This window comes from Myotis davidii, unplaced genomic scaffold (genome assembly GCF_000327345.1).
Source record: "Myotis davidii unplaced genomic scaffold, ASM32734v1 scaffold159, whole genome shotgun sequence".
NCBI lineage: Eukaryota > Metazoa > Chordata > Mammalia > Chiroptera > Vespertilionidae > Myotis > Myotis davidii.
The window spans coordinates 2,721,456-2,729,377 of record NW_006291231.1 but is presented as its reverse complement, the minus strand read 5'-3'; the positions used below and the strand labels follow the sequence as shown (position 1 = coordinate 2,729,377).

The window sequence follows — 7,922 nt, the reverse complement described above, 5'->3', positions numbered from 1 at the left end:
CTTTGTTTGCCACTGTTGGCAAGAAGGGCATTACCAGCCATATTGGCTTCCTCTCCTTTGCAATTTGCTCTCAAAAAAATAGAAGATCACCTTGGACCTCAGTGCACAGTGGTCATTCTTAATGTTATGGTTCTTTCTGCTGCACTATGCTGATCAAGCACTGCCCATCAGAGTTGGTTCCCACTCTTTAGTCCCCTTCCTTTCACCTTTTTTGTTGTTGCTGTTAATCCTTACCCAAGGATTTTTTTTAAATGATCAAACTGTTTTTAAGACAGGTTTGTCTGTCATATAACATCTGACCAAATAAGTGGTAAACATAAGTAAATCAGTTAGGAAGCTATTTCCATAGTCCATGTCAAGTAAATTATTGTGCCCTGGACAAAGATGATGGACTGGAACGATCAAAGGAGTGAGATTCAGGCATATTAGGAGACAAAACCTACAGCTCCTGGCAAATGACTGGACATGGAGAGTGAGGAAGAGTAGAGACTCAAGAACGACTCCACAGTGTGAATTCTCTTGTGATGAGCTAAGTGTGAACACTGCCTGAAAGATTGCCTGTAGTCCTTACATTCATAGGGTCTCTCTCCAGTGTGAATTCTTTGATGCAGGATCAGAGAGCCACTATAGCTAAAGGCTTTCCCACACTCATTACATTCGTAAGGTTTCTCTCCAGGATGAATTCGCTAGTGCTGAGCAATGTCTGCATACTGGCTAAATGTTTTCCTGCATCCCTTACACATATAAGGTTTCTCCCCAGTATGACTCCGCTGGTGTTGTGCCAGTGATGAACTATTGCTAAAGGCCTTCCCACATTCAATGCATTCATAAGGTTTCTCTCCAGTATGGACCCTCTGATGCTGATCAAGATATGCAATCTGGCTGAAGTCTTTCCTACACACTTTAAGCTCATATGGTTTTTCTTCAGTATGAACCCCTGGTGCTGAGCAAGATGTGCCTTCTGGCTGAAGGTTTTCCTAAATTCCTACATTCATAAGGTCTCTCTCCGATATGAATCCTCGGATGTAAGATTAGGTAACCACAATGGCTAAAGGCTTTCCCACACACATTACATACATAATATTTCTCTCCTGTATGAATTCTCTGATATTGAGCAAGAAATTAACCATTACTAAAGGCCTCTCCACATTCAATACATTTGAATGGTCTCTCCAGTATGAACCCGCTGATGTTGAGTCAGGTGTGCAATCTGGCTGAAGGCTCTTTTACACTCGTTACACTGATAAGGTTTCTCTCCAGTATGAACTCTCTGGTATTGAGCAAGGTGTGCATTCTGGCTGAAGTCTTTCCTACATTCTTTACGTTCATAGGGTTTCTCTCCAGTGTGCCTTCTCTTACGTTGAGCTAGGTTTGCACTCTGGCTGAAGGTTTTCCCACATTCAACACAGGCATAGGGTTTCTCCCCAGTATTAATCCTCTGGTGAAGAGTAAGGGATGAACTCTGGTTGAAAACTTTCTCACACTCATTACATTTCAAAGTTTCTTTTCAATATAGACTTTCTTAGGCTTCATTTCAACAGATATTTTTTCGGTATTTTCTCTTTTGTGGCTCATGCTTATGTCTTTCTTTGGTGGGAAAACTCTGTTTTATAGCACATGTTGCATCCTGGTGGAAAGTTTGCCAAGATTTGGTATATTTATTACTTTGATCTTCAATAAGGATTTCCTTATGAGTGATGATCAGTTGACAAGGATGTACCTCCTTACTTAGCAACTGGTTGTTAAACAGTCCCCACTTTTACAGTCTTCTCTCAAATTAGGGCAATCAAGGCTGTAACTAAGATGGCTTCTTCCTATTGTCACTACTTTGGATGATTCTTCATAAATAACTTGCTTCGATGAAAACTCAGTTTTTAAATGCACATTCCCAATCAGAGCATGTGCCTCCTGTCCTAGCCTTCTTCACCATCCAGGGCTCTTTTCCTTACTCCCGTAGTGAGATCATCCCCGGTTTAGAAATTGAACTCCTGCCAGTGATACCAGGTTCTTGTAGTTCTCCAACATCACCTTCCTGTACAAATTTTCTTCCTGTACATGATTTAGCCATTCCCCCTCCTCTTGAGAGAAATCTACAGCCACATCCCCAAATGTCACCAAATCCTTGGACATGGATTTAAGGATTTATGACAGCACTTTGGTCCTCTCCAGTAGGAGGGCAGTATCTGAAGAAAAGAGAGCACCTCCTCCCTGCAGGTGGGCACCTCCCTCCACAGGGTGGGCTGAGGCCTGGGGCCCAGCATCCTCATGGGCCAGGAAGGGGCCAAGTTGCTTGGGCAAGCAGCCAGCACCGACTGCTCGAGGATATTTTTTCCATTGATTTTTAAAAGAATGGGAGGGAGAAAATGAAGGAATAAGAGAGAGCGAGAGGCAAAAAACATTGATGTGTGAAAGACACATCAATGGCTTGCCTCTCGTACAAATCCTGACTGGGGCCAGAGATGGAAGCTGCAACACAGGTGCATGCCCTTGACTGGGAATTGAACCTGTGACTTCAGTATTCAGGCTGATGCTGTCTCCACTGAGTCACACCAGCCAGGGCTCCCTCCTCTGATCTTTGTCAAGGCTTCCAGGAAACCAAGCACTCAATGGCCACTTTCTACCACTCCATGATATCTTACTTTAAAACGCTATAACCACATGAGTTTTCATTCTATACTCCCAAAGACATTATTTGCTTGCCCTTCCCCTCTCTTCTCTATTTAGAATTATATTATCATTGGCACTAGCTGATCTCTCCTCCTACTGTGTAAAAAAAAAATCCAATACTCCTCTCTTGGTATTTCCTATAACAGTGGGCTGTAATGATATATAGATGTTCTGAATGATTCATGGACTCGGGTGCTTTAGACCCTCAAATAGAAAACACACACACACTTATTCTAAGGCAAAAAATTCAAATAAATGAGTACCAGTCTTCACTTTCCCAAATAATAAAGCCTATTCTTCTATGGGCAGCAGAAAATAAATAACATGGTCGAGTTGGTACATCCTGCACTTTTAAATTCTCAATATCTCACCCTGTTACATCTGTAACACAAGTGCTCAAAAATGGTACAGAAGAATTGATATTTAAGTCCTTCAAATACAACATGCTCTTTCTCAATCCCATTTCCATGTTTGTATATCACATTTTCTCTCCATTTTGCCCTCAATTTGAAAGAAAATGCTGGATTTTCAAGGCTCAGTTCAAATGTCAACATTCCTCTTAATTAATTTCCAGCTTCTCCAGACAAAGAAACTTCTTACTCTCTTCACTTCTATAGCATTTTAATATCACTACTATAGTATATTTGAGATTATATTGTAATTATCTGTCAACTTGTCTCTCTATCCCAGATTACTATAACCTAGAGGACAAGCACTATTTCTAGTTCATAACTGTGTTCCCAGTAGCATTCAGTCTCAACCTTGCAACACCCAGGATGACAATAACAGGAGGGCAAAGAGATGATGTTAAGGCAATAAATATCCAAGATCAAGACATCAGCTGGGCCAATATTCAAAAATATTGATTAATAATTCAAGTAATACAATTCAGTAGGGTTGGCATTCTCAACAGGAATCACTTGACAAGGGTGAAACTTGGCATCAAGTTAAAGGCAGTATTTAGATCTCAGATGTTCTCATTGGTTAAATCTAGATATCAGCTGGTTACATGTAGTGCATGCAGCTGATGAGGGAGAAGGTAGTTATTGTTCCTGCCAGGTAAACTAGAACCAGAGCAGAAGAGCCAGGGAAACAGCTCAGCCCTAGGCTCAAAAGAGTTTTTTCTTCGCATTCCTTTATGAAACCAATGATCAGTAATATTAGCAGTAAATTTTAGTATTATTATGAGTAGTAGAAGAAAAATATCTCTTATAGTCCTTTACATACTTTTCCTCATATCTTATTAACCAAAATTAGCTAAATAAAATAATGTATTCAAACATATTAATAGTGGGGATGAAATGTTCAGTGGCATAGAGATGCAAAAATATTACATTCCTTAATCTTTTAAAAAAAATCCCATTTGGACTCCAAGACTCTATTTGCCAGTGTTGGCAAAAGGGTATCATCAGTCATATGGGCTCTTTCTCTCTTGCTTTCTTTGGTACCAGGAAATGGCAGAGCATCCTAAGTTTAAACATGGTGCTAAAGCCATCTGATTATTCCTTGTTCATTGCCAATAGTACTTTCTTGATTACCTTAAATCAATAATGAAATATTCCCTAGATCTGGGCACAATGTCATACAAGTGAAGTCAATAAGAAAAAAGTTGAAATGGCTATTGGGTAGGCCACCAACAGTATGTACCAAAAGCAGGCTGAGAAAAAGGCCCCCAAAATATCAAGAAGAGATAAAGAGATGGGAAGAATAAAAAAAGTTTTAACAATATTGAGAATACCAATAGAAATATCAACATAAGTTAATATAGAAATTTTACAAGAAAAACATAAATAAATTGAGGGCAAAACATTTTTGAAAAAAATGACTTAAAATATATAGAATTAAAGAAAAATGTAAGACCTAGGATTGAAAGAATGAATAATGGCAAACTGGATACATTAGGACAAATCCATACCAAGATGTGTTACAGTGGAAGGTAAGAACATTAAGTAAAAATAAAAAGTTCTTTAAGGTTCCAGAGAGGAAAATCCAACCACTCATAAAGGAGTCAGAATCAAACTGACATTGAAATTCTCAAGGAAAACTATAGTCAAGAAGATAATGGAGTTACATTTTCAAATTCTTAAAAGAAAGCACATTCTACCAGAATTCTATATCCAATTAAATATTTTCTTTATGTAAAATAAAAACATTATCAAACACAAAGGTCTATAAAAAGTTTAGCACACAAAACCCCTTTCACATGGTCTCCAGCAAGTAAAAACACACATCAACGAGATATTGAAAATCTATAGGAATTAAGAGGGAATAAACAATTTAAGGGAAATTTTACTTTCTAAAAAAGCAATGACCATATGAAAAAAAGTCTCAAAAGCAAGGAAATGTTTTAAACAATCAAGAACTAAAACTCTAGGTGATGTACACATGGAAGTTTTGTTAAAGTATTTAACTTTTTGAAATAAAATTTATATACTTGTAAGTTTAAAAACTTATTAGAAAGAATAAACTTTAGCTTAAGTCATAATGAAGGATAACTGCTTTTCAAGCCAACAGAAGAAAAATCACTATATTCTGTGGAAATTAGGAAAATAGAACAAAAAAAGAAAACAAAAAACTCGCAGTAAATTTTACAAGCAGAATACATTGTCAAAAGTAAATCCCAAAATGGCTGTTATCACTAGTCAAAATACTCTATAATAGGATTTTAAGGATTCAGAAATATTAAACAGAAAAATATATGAATTTTGAAAGCCAAAGGATAGTTAAAAATAACTACATACAAATATACATCAAAAGAAAGCCAGAATAAGAAATGAATAATTTAGCATAAAAATAATCATGAGGAAAAAATAATATTTATTGGTTATGTACAGTCACCATCAATCTATGTCCATGTAACAGTATAGCTAAAAATATATAACAACTACTCCCAGAACCATAGGGGAAAATGGATAACTCAACAATTGTAGTTGGAAATCATTAATCAATAACTACCAATAAATCAAACAAACCCAGAAAAAGCAAATATATCCCCTACAGATTTAAAAAAGTAAGCTCTAACTAATAAACTTTACATTAACAGAGACTCTATAATTGCTTCAAGCAAAGTATGAAAATTTAGAAAAAATAACGTTGTGCAAAGTCACAATGTCTCAATAAACTCCTGAAAAACCAATGTCAAAACTAAGGTCAGACTTCATCCTGAATATTGTATCCCATCTACACTAATAAAAGAGAAAGATGCAAATTGACCATACCTTTGTGACACCCACCAGCCAACCAGGAGTGGGTATGCAAATTAACCCAACAAAGATGGTGGGTTAATTTGCATACACAGGCACAGAGCAGTCAGGGGTGGGGCGGGACACTTGTGTCATCGCCATGGCAATGACTCAGGAATTCCACACTGCCCCAGCCACTCCGGGCCTCTGGGCAGCGTGGGAAGGCAGAAAGGTGGCTCTGGGCCGGATCTAATGCACTGCAGGCAGCCAGGGAAAGGAAGGCCCATTCTTGCACAAATCTTTGTGCTTCGGGCCTCTAGTGCTAGATAAATTATTGTTTGTATCCTGTACTAAAATGTAAGGAGAACTATGAGGGGAAAAAAGGAGTGCCAGGGTAGAAAGGCACCTGCTCTCAACATCTTATTCAGATGGTTGGGAATTCAGGACAGTGAGGAAACACAAGCACAACGATCCTCAAAAATATTGGGAGTTGTCATCTGCCTGGCAGCGAAGTAGGTAGTAGGTAGATGGTCCATATTACTCCAAAGGGCAAAAGTGAGACCAGTGTCTGGGGATTCCAATTGGCAGGAATTGGAAGAAGATAAAAAAGGAATTCCTAACAGTAGGAGTTCATTCAAAACAAGTGCTCATGAGCAGCTATCAACTGATGACAGGAATATTCAAGCAGAGGCAGCCTTCTGGTGCAGAAGATGGAACTCGTACAAGGCATGAATCACTGTAGAACAGGGTAGAGGGGAGGTTCTGGAAGAATTGACAGACAGACAAGTGCAATATTATTAAATGCCAAAAGAAGTTGCAAAAGCAGGCTCAACTTTTTCTAATTTGCTATTCTGAAAATGTGAAGTGTGTGTGTGTGTGTGTGTGTGTGTGTGTGTATTGAGGAAAGTTAGGTTTTGATCTGAATATGTGTATACAGTGACTAAATTGTGGACTGAATTCTGATTTGAAGTTGAAGGAAGCAAACCTCTGACCTTTGCAAAGTTTCCAAACCTAAGACATAATTTTCTTTTTTTGTGGATGCCTCGCATTTTGTGAGAACTAAATAAGAACCTGAAAGTGAAAGGACTTCTGAACCACAAATCCCAATATAAATGTTTTAGTTGTCATACTTATGTGGTGGAATTGGAAAGGGAAACTAAATCTTAAGGTCTCTTCTAGGATGTTTACTTTACCAAAAGGGGAGGCATAAAGCAGGAAACATGATATCACAAGGCAAGAAAAAGTTGTGATTAATATCTGTGATTACAAATCAAGTTTTCCATCTCATAATGTCCTTCATCAAGAATGATGTTTCAAGATTCCTCACCTCTGACCAGCTGCTCCTATGTACCCAGCTCACTCCCTCGGGTCTCTGATTCCTACTTTTTTAAAAACCCCACTGGGACATTGAACCTAACATTTTTTTAGCTTTCTCACTACACTCATATCTTCACATCCTTCTTTTACCCAGATTAAATTTCATGTTATTTCAATCAAAATAATTATTCCTGCACATCCACCTAACACACACACACACACACACACACACACACACACCATCATACTATCATACTTCCCTGGAAAATCCCAAACCTAGTTAAATTCAGTTACCCACATACATTGCTCATGCCCCTGTAAGCTGAATATATGGAGAAAAACAAAACCACATTGACTGAGCTCATTTTATCAGCATGACCACTAATTGCAGTCCTAATGCATTTCCCTAGTCTACCCAACCTCCCATTCTCCTGGCCTATGTCTTCTGGTTGACCCTCTATTCTCCAAATTCCAACACTTTCTCCCTCATCCTTCTCCTCACCTTCCTTCCCATTTCACTGAGGAAATGGAAAAAATAACAGAAGATGGTTTTCACAGATTTTACAACCGCAGCTCCATTAATGCTACCTGTATCCTTATCTCCGGCCTTCCCTCTTGTTGCTAAGATGAACACTCTGTCCAAATAAAGCCAGTTATTCTAAAACCTCTCAACTGCACATTATACTCCAGGTTCCATCCCATTTCTCTGCTCCCCTATGAATTTGCCTCTTTCTCTCCCTCATTTATTCACATTCT

General features: G+C 38.3%; 1 pseudogene; it reads right to left on the bottom strand.

Annotated features, from left to right (window-relative positions):
• Positions 1–425: 425 nt before the first annotated feature.
• LOC102755092 lies at positions 426–2,130 on the bottom strand (annotated as a pseudogene).
• Positions 2,131–7,922: the final 5,792 nt, after the last annotated feature.